At 29.1% G+C, this 22,260-nt stretch overlaps 1 long non-coding RNA gene across 1 annotated transcript in view; it reads left to right on the forward strand.

The window, feature by feature from the left end:
- Positions 1-8,825: 8,825 nt before the first annotated feature.
- LOC126305058 (uncharacterized) overlaps positions 8,826-22,260 on the forward strand; it is a 56,145-nt gene continuing 42,710 nt past the window's right edge. The window contains exon 1 of the long non-coding RNA XR_007553299.1: positions 8,826-9,969. This is a non-coding gene — a long non-coding RNA (uncharacterized LOC126305058). The remainder of the gene's footprint in view (positions 9,970-22,260) is intronic.

Genomic DNA, 22,260 nt, shown 5'->3' on the forward strand with positions numbered 1-22,260 from the left:
CGGTCTACGCGTTGATCGGTCCCAGGAAGACCAGTAGTACATTCCGATGCACATCTGGAGACAATCTGTAATCTGTGGACTATCAGAGTGTTGATGAAACACAGAAATTGCATCGGGATTGAATACAACAGTCATCATCCGCACATTCCTCCATGGGAGTAATGTCTCAAACAGTCAACGCTTTGATCGTTCCCAGGAAGGCCAAGAGTAGTTTTCGATGCACTTCTGGAGGCAATCTGTTATCTGTGGACTATCAGAGTGTTGATGAAACACAGAAATTGCATCGGGCTTGAATACAACAGTCACCATGCACACTTTCTTCCATGGGAGTAATGTCTCTAACAGTCTACGCTTTGATAGTTCGCTTTAACACCAGTAGTAGTTTCCGATGCACATCTGGAGGCATTCTGTAATCTGTGGACTATCAGAGTGTTGATGAAACACAGAAATTGCATCGGGATTCAATACAACTGTCACCATGTGCACCTTCCTCCATGGGAATAATGTCTCAAACAGTCTACGCTTTGATCGTTCCCTGGAAGACCAGTAGTAGTTTCGATTCGCATCTGGAGGCATTCTGTAATCTGTGGTTCTTCAAAGTGTTGATGGAACACAGAAATTGCATCGGGATTAAATACAACAGTCACCATGGGCACTTTCCTCCATGGGAGTTATGTCTCAAACAGTGTACTCTTTTATCGTTCCCTGGAAGACCAGTAGCAGTTTCCGATGCACATCTGGAGGCATTCTGTAATCTGTGGACTATCAGAGAGTTGATGAAACACAGAAATTGCATCGGGATTAAATACAACAGTCACAATCCGCACTTTTCTCCATGGGAATAATGTCTAAAACAGTCTACGCTTTGATCGTTCCCTGGAAGACCAGTAGTAGTTTCCGATGCACATCTGGAGGCATTCCGTAATCTGTGGACCTTCAAAGTGTTGATGAAACACAGAAATTGCATCGGGAGTGAATACAACTGTCACAATCCGCACTTTTCTCAATTGGAGTAATGTCTGGTACAGTCTACGCTTTGATCGTACCCAAGAAGACCAGTAGTAGTTTCCGATGCACATCTGGAGACAATCTGTATTCTGTGGACTATCAGAGTGTTGATGAAACACAGAAATTGCATCGGGATTGAATACAACAGTCACCATCCGCAATTTCCTCCATGGGAGTAACGTCTGAAACAGTCTACGCTTTGATCGTTCCATGGAAGACCAGTAGTAGTTTCCGATGCACATCTGGAGGCATTCTGTAATCTGTGGACTATCAGAGTGTTGATGAAACACAGAAATTGCATCGGGAATGAATACAACAGTCACCATGCGCACTTTGCTCCACGGGAGTAATGTCTCAAACAGTCAATGCTTTGATCGTTCCCTGGAAGACCAGTAGTAGTTTCCGATGCACATCAGGTGGCATTCTGTTATCTGTGGACTATCTGAGTGTTGATGAAATACAGAAATTGCATCGGGATTGAATACAACAGTCACCATCCACAATTTCCGCCATGGGAGTAATGTCTGAAACAGTCCTCGCTTTAATCGTTTCCTGGAAGACCAGTAGTAGTTTCCGATGCACATCTGGTGGCATTCTGTAATCTGTGGGCTATCAGAGTGTTGATGAAACACACAAATTGCATCGGGATTGAATACAACAGTCACCATGAGCACTTTCCTCCAAGGGAGTAATGTCTCAAACAGTCTACGCTTTGATCGTTCCCTGGATGACCAGTAGTAGTTTCCGATCCACATCTGGAGACAATCTGTATTCTGTGGACAATCAGAGTGTTGATGAAACACAGAAATTGCATCGGGATTGAATACAACAGTCACCATCAGCAATTTCCTCCATGGGAGTAACGTCTGAATAATCTACGCTTTGATCGTTCCCTGCATGACCAGTAGTAGTTTCCGATGCACATCTGGAGGCATTCTGTAATCTGTGGATCATCAGAGTGTTGTTGAAACACAGAAATTGCATCTGGATTGAATACAACAGTCACCATGCGCACTTTCCTACATGGGAGTAATGTCTCAAACAGTCTATGCTTTGACCGTTCATAGGAAGACCAGTAGTAGTTTCCGATGCATATCTGGAGGAAATCTGTAATCTGTGGACTATCAGAGTGTTGATGAAACACAGAAATTGCATTGGGATTGAATACAACAGTCACCATCCGCAGTTTCCACCACGGGAGTAATGTCACAAACAGTCTACGCTTTGATCGTTCCCTGGAAGACCAGTAGTAGTTTCCGATGCACATCTGGAGGCATTCTGTAATCTGTTGACCTTCAAAGTGTTGATGAAACGCAGAAATTGCATAGGGATTGAATACAACAGTCACCATCCGCAATTTCCGCCATGGGAGTAATGTCTAAAGCAATTAATATAGTAATGAGCTTTATTTCAAAAGAATTAGAAATAAAATCATAATAATAAATATAATTTCAACCACCAAAATTTAACATTCATGCAATAGAAATTAAAATAGCAACATCACCAATACGATTAGAAAGTGCAGTTAATATACCAGCACTATAAGATTTTACATTTTGATAATAAATAACTAAACAATAAGAAACTAAACCTAAACCATCTCAACCTAATAAAATTCTAATTAAATTAGGACTAATAATTAAAGGGGATATTTGAGGGATTTGGATATAATTTCCCCATCAGAAGTAGTCGTTAATTTACTATTATTTGGTTTAAGAGACCATTACTTACTTTCAGTCATCTGATGAATTTCAAGGTGTACTAATTTTTTTTAGTTACTTTAGATTGACACTCTAATGTTATTTATTTTAACTAACTCCTTAAATTATCTTAGATAATCACTTAATAAATAAATTTACTGAAGTTCTTTCAATTACAATTGGTATAAATCTGTGGTTTGCTCCACAGATTTCTGAGCATTGTCCAAAGAATAATCCAGGTCGATTTATTGTGAATGTTCCTTGATTTAACCGACCTGGCGTTGCATCAATTTTAACCCCTAATGCAGGAACTGCTCATGAGTGTAGAACATCTGATGCTCTTGTTAATACTCGTACTTCTGTATTTATTGGTAGGATTGTTCGGTTATCTACATCTAGTAGTCGGAATCCATCATTTTCTAGGTCTTGTTCTGGTGTTATATAAGTGTCAAATTCTACGTCTATGAAGTCTGAATATTCATATCTTCAATATCATTGTCGTCCAATGGTTTTAATTGTAATTATTGCATCTACTGAATCATCAAGTAAATATAATAGTCGTAATGATGGAAGGGCAATAAAAATTAATGTAATTGCTGGTAAAGCTGTTCAGATTGTTTCAATTAAATGTCCATGAAGTATATTACGGTTAGTATAGGCAATAAATAATATATAACTTAGGGCATAACCTACAATTACTGTAATTAATAATAATACGACCATAGTATGATCATGAAAGAATGATAATTGCTCCTTTTAATGGTGAAGCTCCATCTTGAAGAGATAAATTTGATCATGTTGCCATTAATAAATATTTTCTAATAAAAGGTCAAACCTTTATTTGTAGAGCTTAAATCTACTGCACTAATCTGCCATATTAGAATCTAGAGATTAATGGTAATTCTGAGTAACTATGTTCTGCAGGAGGGTTATTTTGTAGTCATTCTGTTGATCTTCTTATGTTAGCTCTAAATATAATTGCTCGGTTTGTAATCATTCTTTCTCATATAATTACAATGAATATAATGATTCCTACAATAGAAATTGTAGACCCAATTCTTGATACTACGTTTCATGATGTATATGCGTCTGGGTAGTCAGAGTATCGTCGAGGTATTCCTGCTAATCCTAGGAAGTGTTGAGGAAAGAATGTTAAATTTACTCCAATGAATATAATTGTAAATTGGATTTTTAATCATGTATTATTTATAGTTAATCCTGTAAATAGTGGATATCATTGAATGACACCTCCTATAATTGCAAATACTGCTCCTATAGATAATACATAATGAAAGTGGGCTACTACATAATATGTATCATGTAATACAATATCAAGTGATGAATTTGCTAATACTAATCCTGTTAATCCACCAATTGTAAATAGGAAAATAAATCCTAGAGCTCATAATAATGGTGGATTGAACTTGAATTTAGTTCCATATAATGTAGCTAATCATCTAAATACCTTAAGTCCTGTAGGTACAGCAATAAATATTGTTGCTGATGTAAAATATGCTCGTGTGTCAACATCCATTCCTACTGTAAATATATGATGTGCTCATACAATAAATCCTATTAGTCCAATTGATAGTATAGCATAAATTATACCTAATGTTCCAAATGATTCAATTTTTCCTCTTTCTTGACATACAATATGTGAAATAATTCCGAACCCCGGTAGAATTAAAATATAAACTTCTGGGTGTCCAAAGAATCAAAATAGATGTTGATATAGAATTGGGTCACCCCCTCCTGCAGGGTCAATGAATGATGTATTTAAATTTCGATCTGTTAATAATATAGTAATAGCTCCTGCTAAAACTGGAAGTGAAAGAAGGAGAAGTAATGCTGTAATAGCTACAGATCATACAAATAAAGGTGTTTGATCTAAAGTTATACTTTCTGATCGTATATTAATTGCTGTTGTAATGAAATTCACTGCACCAAGAATAGATGATACACCTGCTAAGTGCAGTGAAAAAATAGCTAGATCTACAGATGCACCCCCGTGTGCAATAGCTCCTGCTAGAGGAGGGTAAACTGTTCATCCTGTACCAGCACCATTATCTACTATAGAAGATGTAAGAAGAAGGGTTAGTGAAGGTGGTAGTAATCAAAAACTTATATTATTTATTCGTGGAAATGCTATATCTGGTGCACCAATTATTAGTGGAACAAGTCAATTACCAAATCCACCAATTATAATAGGTATTACTATAAAGAAAATTATTACGAATGCGTGAGCTGTAATTATAACATTATAAATCTGGTCATCCCCAATTAGAGATCCGGGTTGGCCAAGTTCAGCACGAATAAGTATTCTTATTGATGTTCCTACTATTCCTGCTCATGCTCCAAATATGAAGTATAAAGTACCAATGTCCTTATGGTTTGTTGAGAATAATCATTTTTGCGGTAAGATGGCTGAATTTTAGGTGGTAGACTGTAAATCTACTTATGAGATGTTTTCTCTCTTATCATATTTAGGTCTTATATTCAATTATGATTCTAGACTGCAATTCTAGAGGTGTAAAATTTTACTAAGGCCTAAAAGATTATTCTTTTAATTATAACTTTGAAGGTTATTAGTTTGATTAACTTAAGTCCTTAGTATAATGAAATTAAGGTTGATGTTGAAATCAATCCTATTGTTGAAATTATTACTGTTATAGGAAGAATGATTCTTGATTTTTGGGACTTTATCTTTATAGATCACGAATTTTCTGTGTATGATATAATTAGAGCTGAGAATCTAATACGTATATAGTAGTAGAGTGTAATTGTCGTTAATACAACTATAATAGTTATAATAGTTGTTATATTGTTTTCTATTAATGATTGTATTACATTTCATTTTGGTAAGAATCTAAAAGAAGATCAAGATATAATTCTATTTAATAATCTAATTTCACCTACCAAATTTAAAGATGGAGGAGCAGCCATATTTGATGATCTTAAAAGAAATCATCATAAAGCCATTCTTGGCATCAAATTAATTATACCCTTGTTAATTAATAATCTTCGTCTACCTAAACGTTCATAAATAATATTAGATAAACAAAATAAACCAGAAGAACATAAACCATGACCAACCATTAGAGAAAGAGAACCTACACAACCTCATCAATTCATAGTCATCAATCCACCAATAACCATTCTTATATGAGCAACAGAAGAATATGCAATTAAAGACTTTAAATCAACCTGACGAAAACAAATAAATCTTACAATAACACCCCCAGATAAACCTAAAGACAATCAAAAATAATTAAACTTTAAACCCAAATAAGAAATAACCTTTATAAAACGAAAAATACCATAACCACCTAACTTTAATAAAACACCAGCAAGAATTATTCTACCTGAATCTAATACGTATATAGTAGTAGAGTGTAATTGTAGTTAATACAACTATAATAGTTATAATAGTTGTTATATTGTTTTCTATTAATGATTGTATTACAATTCATTTTGGTAAGAATCCAAGGAATGGTGGTAGTCCACCTAAAGATAATAAAGATAAGAATATTATGAATTTAATTTCGGTTTTTATATTTCTGGCTGAATAAATTTGATTTATGAAAAATAAAGTTATTTGCTTAAATAATAAAACTATTATTAATCTTAATAGTGAGTAAATAATGAAGTATAGTTCTCAGATGTTTTCTCTGACTGTTAATGATCTAATTATTCAACCTAGATGTCTGATTGATGAATATGCTAAAAGTTGTCGTAAGGATGTTTGATTTAAACCTCCTATTGCCCCAATAATAATTCTTAAGATAATAATTGTTCAAATAAAAGTTCTTAATTGAATACAATAAGATAAGACCATTATTGGGGCGATTTTTTGTCATGTTATTAATGTTAAACAATTATTTCATCTTCATGCTCCTATAACTTCTGGAAATCAGAAATGGAAAGGTGCAGCTCCAATCTTTAATAATAGTCTAGATCTAATTATTATTGAAGGGATAAATACTGTTTCCCATCCCATGGGATATTTTATTTGAATCAGCAAAATTGAAAATAATAATATTGTCGATGCTATTGCTTGGACAATAAAATATTTAATTGATGATTCATTTATTATTATATTTTTATTTCTTGTTAGGAGCGGAATAAATGAAAGTAAGTTGATCTCAAGTCCTATTCAAACCCCAAATCAGGAATTTGATGAAATGGACAGGATCGTTCCTATCATTAATGTTGATAGGAAGAGAAGTTTTGTAGAGTTGTTGGTCATTAAAAAGGAGAGGATTGATACCTCTATAAATGGGGTATGAACCCATTAGCTTGTTTAGCTTACCTTTTTACATTAAGGTGTATGATGCACGTTAGTTTTTGATACTAAAGGAGGTAGTTTAATTGTATCTTATGTAATTTTAATGAAGGTAATTTTATTTACTTTATTTACCCTATCAAGGTAACCCTTTAATCAGGCACTTCATTTATTTAATATATAAATCGAAAGTTTTTTTTTGAAATTCTTTTATGTATTATTTTGTTTAATTAGGATTAATTTATCCTGCTCATTTTATTTTTATATATATATATATATATATATATAATAAATAATTTATATTAATATATTACATTTAATTGAAATTAAAGTATTATAAGTTCATCTTACCATTATCAATTGATTATTTTAATGCAATTATTTACCTAGGATTATAGCTACTTATGTTTTTAGCTTAAAATAGGTTATTATAATATAATATATATAATAATATGTAATTTAATATTTAATATTATTATAATTGGATATAATAAATAAAATTATTAATTTAAATATAAAATATTATAATTAATATAAATAATTATATTAATTATAAAAATATAATTATGTAAATTATCTATAATTAGATTATTTAACTAATATATATGAAAGTTAACTTAATATAAAAAAAGAATTCATATTAATAACATATTATATTAAATTACATAATTGTATAAAATATATTTATTATATTATTTAATCTTTCTTTATTTATTAGTGAAAAGAAAGATTAAATAAGAAAGAATATAATACATTTATTGCTATACATGTTCCATATTAATCTTTAATTATATATAATAGAGAAGTTGTTGTGGTCATACATAGGGGCGTTTCTTTTTTTTTTGTTAATGTTTGTGGTTTTTTTCTTTTTTTTCTTTAAATATTTGAATCTTTTATTTTTTCCTGAATTAATAGATTTAAAATTTTCTTATTTTTTATTTTTAAAAATTTTATTCTTGCTTGTTTATTCACTTTTTCTTTGTATTATATGTAAGTTTTGTTAGACTAAATGTTCTTTTTGCAGTAATTTGATTTAATTATCAAGTGATTTTGGATTTAGCAATTGATTTAGTATCGGCATAATTCGTGCCAGCAGCCGCGGTTATACGATTGATACCAGTGAATATTATTGGTTAAAACAGTTATTTATATTATTAGGGTTGAAATATAAATTTGTAAGGTGAAATGTTAAAATTTATTTGTGGCCCTTTTTATGAATCTGTGAAATTTAAATAATAAACTAGGATTAGATACCCTATCATTTTAAATGTTAATTATATTTACCAGGGTACTATTAGTTAAGGTCTTTAAACCCAAAGAATTTGGCGGTATCTCATTCCATTCAGAGGAACCTACCCCATGATTGATAATACACGATTTACTCCACTTAATTTATTTGTTTGTATATCTCCGTTATCAGAGAATCTTTTTAGAGTTATAATTCTCAAGATTTATAATTATAAAATATTTCAGGTCAAGGTGCAGCTTATAGTTAAGAGGAGGTGGGTTACAATAGATTTTTGTTTATAACGGATTTGATAGTGAAATACTGTTAATGAAGGTGGATTTGATAGTAATTTAATTTATTTAATTTAACTGATATTGGCTCTGAGATGTGTACACATCGCCCGTCGCTCTCATTATTGATTATTCTATTTTATTTTAAAGTAGCTTCAATTTAGATGAGATAAGTCGTAACATAGTAGATGTACTGGAAAGTGTATCTAGGAAGAGTTTCAAGATATAACTTATTAGTAAAGTGTTTCATTTACACTGAAAATTTTTCTGTGCAAATCAGGATATCTTGATTATTTATTTTATTATATTTATTTTTTGTTTATTTAATTATTTAATATAAATAATTTTATTGTATTTTTGTCTTAGTATATTTTATAGAATTGATTTTTTAAATTATAGTTTATTGGTAATGTAAGTGTTTTATGAAATATTATTTTAAATTTTTTTAAGTAGATTTTATTTATTGTACCTTTTGTATCAGGGTTTATCAAAATTTTAGTATTTATTTTACTTGTCTCGATTTGGGTTGATTTATAAATAATTTATAGTTAATGTATCATAATTATTATTAAATTATTTATAGAAATGAGATGTTAATCGTTTCCCAAGATATCTAGTTTCTTAAGAAAAAATTTAATTTTTTAAAGTTATTTGTTTTTATTTAATTTTTTAAGTAAAAATATTAACTTATTTATTCTTTAAGGGATAAGCTTTGAAGTTAATAACCTATAATTTATTTTATAGAAATATAATAGTAAGCTTTAAACCAGCTATCTTTAAGATTACGTTTTAGTTCATTATTTTTTATTTTGATTTTTAAATATTTTAGGTTTTTTATTAAGATTATTAATTTAATTTTAAAATTTTTGTAATAATGACAGAATTAGTATATTTATTTGTATGAAATTTTTACCTTGTGAACTTATTATAAGGAACTAGGCAAAATTGATTTCCGCCTGTTTATCAAAAACATGTCCTCTTGTTTATATTTTGAGGTCTGGCCTGCTCACTGAGCGTATTTTTAAAGAGCCGCGGTATTTTGACCGTGCAAAGGTAGCATAATCATTAGTCTCTTAATTAGTGGCTGGAATGAATGGCTTGACGAGAAATCAACTGTCTCTTAATAAATTTTTGAATTTAACTTTTGAGTCAAAAGGCTTAAATTCTTACTTAGGACGAGAAGACCCTATAGAGCTTGACATTTTACTTTTATATAGTTTTTTGTTTGTCTTTCTATATTTAATGATGATGTTTTGTTGGGGTGACATGAAGAATAGATAAACTCTTCATTATTATATCATTTATTTATGTTTGTTATTTTGATCCATAATTTATGATCATAAGATTAAGTTACCTTAGGGATTACAGCGTAATTGTTTTTGAGAGCTCATATCGACAAAGCAGATTGCGACCTCGATGTTGGATTAAGAAAAATTTTGGGTGCAGGAGCCCAATGATTAGGTCTGTTCGACCTTTAAATTCTTACATGAACTGACTTCAGACCGGCGTGAGCCAGGTCGGTTTCTATCCTAAGATTGTTAATCCATATTAGTACGAAAGGACGATATGGTTAAAATATTTTTTGTTATATTGATTAATATTAATTTATTTACTATTTTGACAGATTAATGTGTTGAATTTAGAATTCATTTATGTAGATTTTTTCTACAAATAGTATTGATACTTTATGATTTATTTATATTTATTTTGAATTTTCTTTTATTGGTTATTTGTGTTTTAATTAGTGTTGCCTTTTTAACTTTATTAGAGCGTAAGGTTTTAGGTTATATTCAGATTCGAAAGGGTCCAAATAAGGTAGGTTTTGTTGGAATTCCTCAGCCATTTAGAGATGCTATTAAGTTAATTTGTAAGGAGCAGCCAATTCCTATTATATTTAATTACCTACTTTATTATTTTCCCCTGTTTTTAATTTAATGATTTCTTTAGCCGTTTGAGTAATTTTTCCTTATTTAACTTATATGTGTTCTTTTTCTTATGGATTTTTATTTTTTTATGTTGTACTAGATTAGGTGTTTATACTGTTATAATTGCTGGTTGATCTTCTAATTCAAATTATTCATTATTAGGTTCTCTTCGTTCTGTTGCTCAAACAATTTCTTATGAAGTTAGTTTAGCTTTAATTTTATTGTCTTTAATTATTTTAATTGGTAGTTTTAATATGTTTGATTTTATAAACTATCAGCTTTATTGTTGATTTATTATTATTTCTTTTCCTTTAGCTTTAGCTTGTTTTGCTTCTTGCTTAGCTGAAACTAATCGTACTCCTTTTGATTTTGCTGAAGGGGAATCTGAGTTAGTTTCAGGATTTAATATTGAGTATGGTGCGGGTGGTTTTACTTTAATTTTTTTAGCTGAATATACTAGAATTGTCTTCATAAGAATGTTATTGGCTTTAATTTTTTTGGGCGGTGATTTTTATTCTTTTATATTTTTTATTAAGCTTGCTATTATATCTTTTGGTTTTATTTGGGTTCGTGGAACATTACCATGGTTCCGTTATGATAAATTAATGTACTTAGCTTGAAAAAGTTTTTTACCTTTATCTTTGAATTTTTTTATTTTCTTTGTTGGTTTAAAGATTTTATTTATCTCATTTGTTTAGTGAAATTTTTTGAGAAAAGTTAATAGAAGATTTAAACTTCTAATTTTATGTTTTCAAAACATATGCTTTTCCTAAGCTAATTAACTTTATTCCTTAATTAATTTATCTCATGCGTTTGCGACATGGACATTAATTAAGAAATATGTGAAGTAAATAATTGTTAAGATTTGACCTGTTATAATATAAGGTTCTTCAACAGGTCGTTTACCAATTCACGTTAGTAAGCATACAACAACTACTATAATTCAGAATAAAATTTGATTAATAGGGAAAATTGAATGCCTCGGAATGGTGTTTTATTATAAAATGGTAAAATTATTAAGTTCTAATTGATAAAAATAATGCAATAACACCTCCTAACTTATTAGGGATAGATCGTAGAATTGCATATGCAAATAGGAAATATCATTCTGGTTGAATGTGAACTGGTGTTACTAATGGGTTGGCAGGTACAAAGTTATCTGGATCTCCTAATAGGTAAGGATTAATTAAACATAGTATAATTAATAATGATGTTATTATTACAAATGTAATAGAATCCTTAAAGGTAAAGTATGGATGGAATGGAATTTTTTCAATATCTCCATTTAGTCCAAGAGGATTATTAGATCCTGTTTGGTGAAGAAAAAATAAATGAATTGCTGCTATAGCAGCAATAATAAATGGTAATACAAAATGGAATGTGAAGAATCGATTTAATGTTGCATTATCAACAGCGAATCCTCCTCATACTCATTGGACTAAATCTGTTCCTAAGTATGGGATTGCTGATAATAAATTAGTAATTACTGTTGTACCTCAAAAAGATATTTGGCCTCAAGGTAAGACATATCCTATAAATGCAGTTGCTATAACTAAAAATAAAATCACTGTACCAATTATTCAGGTATGTATATATATATATATAAGATCCATAGTAAATTCCCCGTCCTACATGTAAGTAAATACAAATAAAAAATATAGATGCTCCATTTGCGTGTAAGGTTCGGATAATTCAACCATTATTTACGTCTCGGCAGATGTGTACTACACTACTGAATGCTATTTCAATATTTGATGTATAATGTATAGCTAAAAATAGTCCAGTTACGATTTGAATTACCAAACATAACCCTAATAGGGATCCAAAATTTCATCAAAATGAAATATTTGTTGGGGCAGGTAAGTCAATTAAAGAGTTATTAATAATTTTAATTAAAGGATGTCTTAATCGTAAGGGTTTATTCATTAGTAATTATCTTATTTTACGAATAGGTCCCTGATTAATATTGGTGATTTTAACAACTGCTAGTAGTGCTAAAAATAAATAAGTTATTATTATTATTGTAATAATGAATGTTGGTCTATTAAATAATTTTTCTAAAGATATTGTTATTTCTTGATAATTGATTGAATTATCAATATTTATAGTTTCGGTGTTTTTGAAAAAGTCTATAAATATAGATATATCTAGAATAATTAATATTAATATGATAAATACTCACATTATTAATGTAATAATTATAGTGATTGATTTAGGCTGAAATATTTCGTTTGATGCAATTCTTGTAATGTAAATAAATAATACTAGTATACCACCAAGAAATGTTAAAAATGAAATATATGATAATCAATATCTTTCTATTATTGTTCCTGTTATTAATCCAACTAGGAAGGTTTGAAGGATAATAAAAAGCATTATTGATATTGGGTGTCGTAATTTAATAAAATTAATATTTATTACATTTGATAATGATAATAATTATTGTTTTGATCATTTCAGGGGTTAGTTTATTTAAAATACCGGTTTTGGGGACCGATGATGGAAGCTTTTCCACCTCTGAAGTTTTAAAAGTGGGGGCTGGACTTATTTCCGGTTTACAAGACCGGCGTTTTTTTTAAACTATTAAAACTAATGTTTATATTCTCTATTTTTACTTCTTTATTGATTTATTTTGCTGGTGTTTATGTTTTTTCTTCTAAACGTAAACATTTATTAATGGTTCTTTTGAGATTAGAATATATTGTTCTTTCTTTATTTATGTTAGTTATTGTTTTTCTTATTGAGTTTGATTATGATTATTTTTTTCCTGTTATTTTTTTAGTTTTTTCTGTTTGTGAGGGTGCTTTAGGTCTTTCTATTTTAGTTTCAATAATTCGTTCTCATGGTAATGATTTTTTTAATTCTTTTGGTTTATCTTTATGTTAAAGTATTTATTTATAACTATTTTTTGATCCCTCTTTGTTTATTAAATAATTGTTGATGGTTGGTTCATTCTTTAATGTTTCTGTCGGGTTTTGTTTTTATAATTTGTGTTTATTCATATGCTGATTTGAATATAATTAGATATTATTTTGGTATTGATTATTTTTCTTTTAGTTTAATTTTACTTAGTTTTTGGATTTGTTCTTTAATAATCACTGCTAGAGGTTCAGTTTATTTAAGTTCATATCATTCTAATTTTTTTGTTTTTATGGTTTTGATTTTAATAATTATGCTTTATTGTTCATTTGCTAGATTAAGTCTTCTTTCTTTTTATATTTTTTTTGAGGCTAGATTAGTTCCTACTTTACTTTTAATTTTGGGTTGGGGTTATCAACCTGAGCGTTTGCAGGCTGGTGTTTATTTAATTTTTTATACTTTGGTTGCTAGATTACCTTTATTATTAGTTTTATTTAAGGTTTATGATTTTTCTAATACTTTATATTTTCCTTTATTGGTTGATTTTGGTTCTTATTATTTTATGTTTTATGTATTTATAATTTTGGCTTTTTTAGTTAAGATAATATGTTTTTGGTTCATTTATGACTTCCTAAGGCTCATGTAGAGGCCCCTATTTCAGGTAGAATAATTCTTGCTGGTGTTTTATTAAAGTTAGGTGGTTATGGTATTTTTCGTGTTATAAAGGTTATTTCTTATTTGGGTTTAAAGTTTAATTATTTTTGATTGTCTTTAGGTTTATCTGGGGGTGTTATTGTAAGATTTATTTGTTTTCGTCAGGTTGATTTAAAGTCTTTAATTGCATATTCTTCTGTTGCTCATATAAGAATGGTTATTGGTGGATTGATGACTATGAATTGATGAGGTTGTGTAGGTTCTCTTTCTCTAATGGTTGGTCATGGTTTATGTTCTTCTGGTTTATTTTGTTTATCTAATATTATTTATGAACGTATAGGTAGACAAAGAATATTAATTAACAAGGGTATAATTAATTTGATGCCAAGAATGGCTTTATGATGATTTCTTTTAAGATCATCAAATATGGCTGCTCCTCCTTCTTTAAATTTGGTAGGTGAAATTAGATTATTAAATAGAATTATATCTTGATCTTCTTTTAGATTCTTTGCTTTGATTTTTTTATCTTTTTTTAGAGCTGTTTATACTTTGTATATATATTCTTATTCTCAGCATGGGAATTATTATTCTGGTGTTTATACTTGTTCTCTTGGTTATTTTCGTGAATATCATCTTTTACTTTTACATTGATTGCCTTTAAATATTCTCTGTTTAAAGGGTGAATATTTCTTTGTTTAGTTTGCTTAAGTATTTTAATTAAAAATATTGTTTTGTGGAATCAATGATATGAAGTGTTTCATCTTAGGCCGTGAATTTATTTTCTATTTGTTCTTTGAGTTTTTTTTCTTTGTTTATTTCGAGAACTATAATTTTTATTTTAGGTATTTATTATTTAATAATTGATTATAGAGTTTTTGTTGAGTGAGAGCTTTTCAATTTAAATGGTTCTATAGTTGTTATAACTTTAATTTTGGATTGAATATCTCTTATTTTTATATCTTTTGTTATATATATTTCTTCTTTGGTTATTTATTATAGAGAGGATTATATATCTGGTGAAAAGAATATAAATCGTTTTATTATTATTGTTTTAATATTTATTCTTTCTATAGGTTTTTTAATTATTAGTCCTAATTTAATTAGAATTTTATTAGGTTGAGATGGTTTAGGTTTAGTTTCTTATTGTTTAGTTATTTATTATCAAAATGTAAAATCTTATAGTGCTGGTATATTAACTGCACTTTCTAATCGTGTTGGTGATGTTGCTATTTTAATTTCTATTGCATGAATGTTAAATTTTGGTGGTTGAAATTATATTCATTATTATGATTTTATTTCTAATTCTTTTGAAATAAAGCTCATTACTGTATTAATTGGTTGTATAACTATATTTATATAACTATATTTATGGCTGGATTGGGCGCTAATTTTGAGTTTGATTTAAAGAAGATTATTGCTCTTTCTACTTTAAGACAACTTGGTTTAATAATAAGAAATTCGGCTATAGGTTATCCAAAGCTTGCATTTTTTCATTTATTGGCTCATGCTTTATTTAAGGCATTATTATTTATATGTGCAGGTTCAATAATTCATAATTTGAAGGATTCTCAGGATATTCGTTTTATAGGATCAATTGTTAATTTCATACCTTTAACTTCAGTTTGTTTTAATGTTTCTAGTTTATCTTTGTGTGGAATACCTTTTTTAGCGGGATTTTATTCAAAGGATTTAATTCTTGAGATGGTTTGTTTAAGATGAATTAATTGTTTAATTTTTTTTCTTTATTTTTTTTCTACTGGTTTAACTGCTTCTTATTCTTTTCGTTTGTTTTATTATTCAATATCTGGTGATAATAATTTTTATTCTAGATTTTCTTTTGATGATAAGGGTTATTATATTTCATTTGGAATAATTGGTCTATTGTTTGTTGCTGTTTTTGGTGGTAGTCTTTTATCTTGATTAATTTTTCCTATTCCTCATGTGATTGCTTTACCTTATTATTTAAAGTTTTTAACTATTACAGTTGTTATTTTAGGTGCTTATTTAGGTTATCTTATTTCTAATTTTGATTTTTCTCATAATTTATTTTCTTTAAGTATACTTTCTTTTGTTAGATTTGCTGGTTCTATATGATTTATACCTTTTCTTTCAACTAAGTTTATTAGATATATTCCTTTAAAAATAGGTTATTATTCATCTAAGTCATTTGATTATGGTTGAGGTGAATTACTTGGTGGTCAAGGTTTATATAGATTATTTATTTATTTAATTGGTTATATTCAAGGTTGATATGATTCTAATTTCAAGATTTATCTTTTAACTTTTATTTTTTGAATATTTATTTTGGTAATATTGTTTTTCGTTTACTTAAATAGCTTATAATTAGAGCGTGACACTGAAGATGTTAAGGAAGTATTTTTACTTTTAAGTATTTATAAATATAGATATATTATTTTTACAGTGAAAATGTAATGTTTTATTTAAACTATATAAATTTTAGAAATGTTAACGGAGTTTAACCGCTAATATAAAAAGTTAGCAGCTTTCATATTGGCTTTACATTTCCTTAATTGGAACTATTATAGTTCAATTATATTATTAACAGTAATACGCCTCTTTTTGGCTTCAATTAATAAGAATAAGGGTAGTACATACCAATCTTCCAGGTCGAAACTGACTGCAATATTTCGCTTCTTATTCTATTTAAGGTTGATTGATAATATCAATACTTTTTGAATGCAACCCAAATGTTATATTTAACTACAACCCTTTATTCTGCTCATTGTAATGCTCCTTGGTTTCATTCATGGTATAGTCCTCCTAATAGAACTAGAATAAAAAATATTGTTGATACTGTTCAGATTATAATGTCTGAAGTTTTAAAAATAATTACAATTGGTAGAATTAGTGCAATTTCTACATCAAAAATTAAAAAGATTACTGCGATTAGGAAGAATCGTATTGAGAATGGTATTCGTGCTGATCTTTTTGGATCAAACCCACATTCAAATGGTGTTTTTTTTCTCTATCATTAATTAATTTTTTTGATAGTGTTGTTGCCAGGATTATAACAATTATTGGAATAATAAATCTAATGAAAACTCTTGTTGATAGAATTAGAATTGTTTTTCTTGATTTATATCAAGCTTTCTGATTGGAAGTCAAATGTACTATTTATACTAGAAAAACAATTATCTACCTCATCAATAAATAGAGATATATAAGAATAATCATACTACGTCTACGAAGTGTCAGTATCATGCTGCTGCTTCAAATCCAAAGTGATGTCTTGGTGAAAATTGATTTATTGAGTGTCGAAGTAGACATGTTGATAAAAAGATTGTTCCAATAATTACGTGTAAACCATGGAATCCTGTTGCAACAAAGAATGTTGATCCATAAACTGCATCTGCAATGGTAAAAGGTGCTTCTCAATATTCATATGCTTGAAGTGTTGTAAAGTATAGTCCTAATAACACTGTGAAGAATAATCCTTGTAGTGCTTGAGTATGATTAGATTCCATTAAACTATGATGTGCTCATGTTACTGTTACTCCTGATGCTAAAAGAATAGCTGTATTAAGTAATGGAATTTGTATAGGGTTAAAGGGTTGAATTCCTATTGGAGGTCATAGTATTCCTAGTTCAATTGTTGGTGCTAATCTTCTTCTAAAGAATGCTCAAAAAAAAGAAACGAAAAATAATACCTCTGATGCAATTAATAAAATTATTCCTCATCGTAATCCAATTGATACAAATCCTGTATGTAATCCTTGATATGTTCCTTCTCGTACTACATCTCGTCATCATTGAATTATAGTTAGTAGGGTAATTCCAAATCCAATTATGAATAAGTTAATATTAAATAGGTGGAATCATTTTGCTAGTCCTGATACTAGGACTATTGCTCCAATTGCTCCTGTTAATGGTCAAGGTCTATAGTCTACTAAGTGGAATGGGTGGTTTGAGTGAGTTGTTAACATAGGTTTAATATACTTCTCTAGAATATAGAGTTCTTAGAATTGAGAAAACATAGGCTTGAATTATTGCTACTGCTGATTCTAGAATTAATAGAAGTATTTGTCCAATAATTAGTAATGAGATTAAGTTTATTGCTATAGATGGTCCTGTGTTTCCTAATAAGGTTAATAATAAGTGTCCTGCAATTATATTTGCTGCCAACCGTACTGCTAATGTACCTGGTCGAATAACATTACTAATTGTTTCAATTAGTACTATAAATGATATTAATGCAGGCGGTGTACCTTGTGGTACAAGGTGTGTAAATATATGATTAGTACGGTTAATTCATCCAAATAATATAAATCTTAGCCATATAGGTAGGGCAATTGCAAATGTTAATGCTAAATGTCTTGTTCTAGTAAAAATATAAGGGAATAATCCTATGAAATTGTTAAATAATATTATAATAAAAATTGAGATGAAAATGAATGTTGTTCCATTAAATGATTTTGGTCCAAGAAGTGTTTTAAATTCATTATGTAAGGTTAAATTTAGTTTATTTCAGATAATGTTAATTCGTGATGGTGTAAGTCAAAATAGTGATGGGATTAATAATAGTCCTAGAAATGTTCTAGTTCAATTTAATGATAAATTAAAGATGTTAGTTGATGGGTCAAATGTTGAGAATAGATTTGTTATCATTTTCAATTTAAGTTTTTTATTTCAATTGTTCCTTTTTCTGCTCTTTTAATAAGGTTAGGTTTAAATGAGAAGAAGTTTATTTGATTAAACAAGATTAATGTAGCTGAAAATATAATGAATAGTGAGAATCATATAAGAGGGGATATTTGAGGGATTTGGATATAATTTCCCCATCAGAAGTAGTCGTTAATTTACTATTATTTGGTTTAAGAGACCATTACTTACTTTCAGTCATCTGATGAATTTCAAGGTGTACTAATTTTTTTTAGTTACTTTAGATTGACACTCTAATGTTATTTATTTTAACTAACTCCTTAAATTATCTTAGATAATCACTTAATAAATAAATTTACTGAAGTTCTTTCAATTACAATTGGTATAAATCTGTGGTTTGCTCCACAGATTTCTGAGCATTGTCCAAAGAATAATCCAGGTCGATTTATTGTGAATGTTCCTTGATTTAACCGACCTGGCGTTGCATCAATTTTAACCCCTAATGCAGGAACTGCTCATGAGTGTAGAACATCTGATGCTCTTGTTAATACTCGTACTTCTGTATTTATTGGTAGGATTGTTCGGTTATCTACATCTAGTAGTCGGACCCATCATTTTCTAGGTCTTGTTCTGGTGTTATATAAGTGTCAAATTCTACGTCTATGAAGTCTGAATATTCATATCTTCAATATCATTGTCGTCCAATGGTTTTAATTGTAATTATTGCATCTACTGAATCATCAAGTAAATATAATAGTCTTAATGATGGAAGGGCAATAAAAATTAATGTAATTGCTGGTAAAGATGTTCAGATTGTTTCAATTAAATGTCCAAGAAGTATATTACGGTTAGTATAGGCAATAAATAATATATAACTTAGGGCATAACCTACAATTACTGTAATTAATAATAATACGACCATAGTATAATCATGAAAGAATGATAATTGCTCCATTAATGGTGAAGCTCCATCTTGAAGAGATAAATTTGATCATGTTGCCATTAATAAAAATATTCTAATAAAAGGTCAAACCTTTATTTGTAGAGCTTAAATCTACTGCACTAATCTGCCATATTAGAATCTAGAGATTAATGGTAATTCTGAGTAACTATGTTCTGCAGGAGGGTTATTTTGTAGTCATTGTGTTGATCTTCTTATGTTAGCTCTAAATATAATTGCTCGGTTTGTAATCATTCTTTCTCATATAATTACAATGAATATAATGATTCCTACAATAGAAATTGTAGACCCAATTCTTGATACTACGTTTCATGATGTATATGCGTCTGGGTAGTCAGAGTATCGTCGAGGTATTCCTGCTAATCCTAGGAAGTGTTGAGGAAAGAATGTTAAATTTACTCCAATGAATATAATTGTAAATTGGATTTTTAATCATGTATTATTTATAGTTAATCCTGTAAATAGTGGATATCATTGAATGACACCTCCTATAATTGCAAATACTGCTCCTATAGATAATACATAATGAAAGTGGGCTACTACATAATATGTATCATGTAATACAATATCAAGTGATGAATTTGCTAATACTAATCCTGTTAATCCACCAATTGTAAATAGGAAAATAAATCCTAGAGCTCATAATAATGGTGGATTGAACTTGAATTTAGTTCCATATAATGTAGCTAATCATCTAAATACCTTAATTCCTGTAGGTACAGCAATAATTATTGTTGCTGATGTAAAATATGCTCGTGTGTCAACATCCATTCCTACTGTAAATATATGATGTGCTCATACAATAAATCCTATTAGTCCAATTGATAGTATAGCATAAATTATACCTAATGTTCCAAATGATTCAATTTTTCCTCTTTCTTGACATACAATATGTGAAATAATTCCGAACCCTGGTAGAATTAAAATATAAACTTCTGGGTGTCCAAAGAATCAAAATAGATGTTGATATAGAATTGGGTCACCCCCTCCTGCAGGGTCAAAGAATGATGTATTTAAATTTCGATCTGTTAATAATATAGTAATAGCTCCTGCTAAAACTGGAAGTGAAAGAAGGAGAAGTAATGCTGTAATAGCTACAGATCATACAAATAAAGGTGTTTGATCTAAAGTTATACTTTCTGATCGTATATTAATTGCTGTTGTAATGAAATTCACTGCACCAAGAATAGATGATACACCTGCTAAGTGCAGTGAAAAAATAGCTAGATCTACAGATGCACCCCCGTGTGCAATAGCTCCTGCTAGAGGAGGGTAAACTGTTCATCCTGTACCAGCACCATTATCTACTATAGAAGATGTAAGAAGAAGGGTTAGTGAAGGTGGTAGTAATCAAAAACTTATATTATTTATTCGTGGAAATGCTATATCTGGTGCACCAATTATTAGTGGAACAAGTCAATTACCAAATCCACCAATTATAATAGGTATTACTATAAAGAAAATTATTACGAATGCATGAGCTGTAATTATAACATTATAAATCTGGTCATCCCCAATTAGAGATCCGGGTTGGCCAAGTTCAGCACGAATAAGTATTCTTATTGATGTTCCTACTATTCCTGCTCATGCTCCAAATATGAAGTATAAAGTACCAATGTCCTTATGGTTTGTTGAGAATAATCATTTTTGCGGTAAGATGGCTGAATTTTAGGTGGTAGACTGTAAATCTACTTATGAGATGTTTTCTCTCTTATCATATTTAGGTCTTATATTCAATTATGATTCTAGACTGCAATTCTAGAGGTGTAAAATTTTACTAAGGCCTAAAAGATTATTCTTTTAATTATAACTTTGAAGGTTATTAGTTTGATTAACTTAAGTCCTTAGTATAATGAAATTAAGGTTGATGTTGAAATCAATCCTATTGTTGAAATTATTACTGTTATAGGAAGAATGATTCTTGATTTTTGGGACTTTATCTTTATAGATCACGAATTTTCTGTGTATGATATAATTAGAGCTGAGAATCTAATACATATATAGTAGTAGAGTGTAATTGTCGTTAATACAACTATAATAGTTATAATAGTTGTTATATTGTTTTCTATCAATGATTGTATTACAATTCATTTTGGTAAGAATCTAAAAGAAGATCAAGATATAATTCTATTTAATAATCTAATTTCACCTACCAAATTTAAAGAAGGAGGAGCAGCCATATTTGATGACCTTAAAAGAAATCATCATAAAGCCATTCTTGGCATCAAATTAATTATACCCTTGTTAATTAATAATCTTCGTCTACCTAAACGTTCATAAATAATATTAGATAAACAAAATAAACCAGAAGAACATAAACCATGACCAACCATTAGAGAAAGAGAACCTACACAACCTCATCAATTCATAGTCATCAATCCACCAATAACCATTCTTATATGAGCAACAGAAGAATATGCAATTAAAGACTTTAAATCAACCTGACGAAAACAAATAAATCTTACAATAACACCCCCAGATAAACCTAAAGACAATCAAAAATAATTAAACTTTAAACCCAAATAAGAAATAACCTTTATAACACGAAAAATACCATAACCACCTAACTTTAATAAAACACCAGCAAGAATTATTCTACCTGAAATAGGGGCCTCTACATGAGCCTTAGGAAGTTATAAATGAACCAAAAACATAGGTATCTTAACTAAAAAAGCCAAAATTATAAATACATAAAACATAAAATAATAAGAACCAAAATCAACCAATAAAGGA

The sequence above is a fragment of the Schistocerca gregaria genome, unplaced genomic scaffold, assembly GCF_023897955.1.
Source record: "Schistocerca gregaria isolate iqSchGreg1 unplaced genomic scaffold, iqSchGreg1.2 ptg000240l, whole genome shotgun sequence".
Taxonomy (NCBI): Eukaryota; Metazoa; Arthropoda; class Insecta; order Orthoptera; family Acrididae; genus Schistocerca; species Schistocerca gregaria.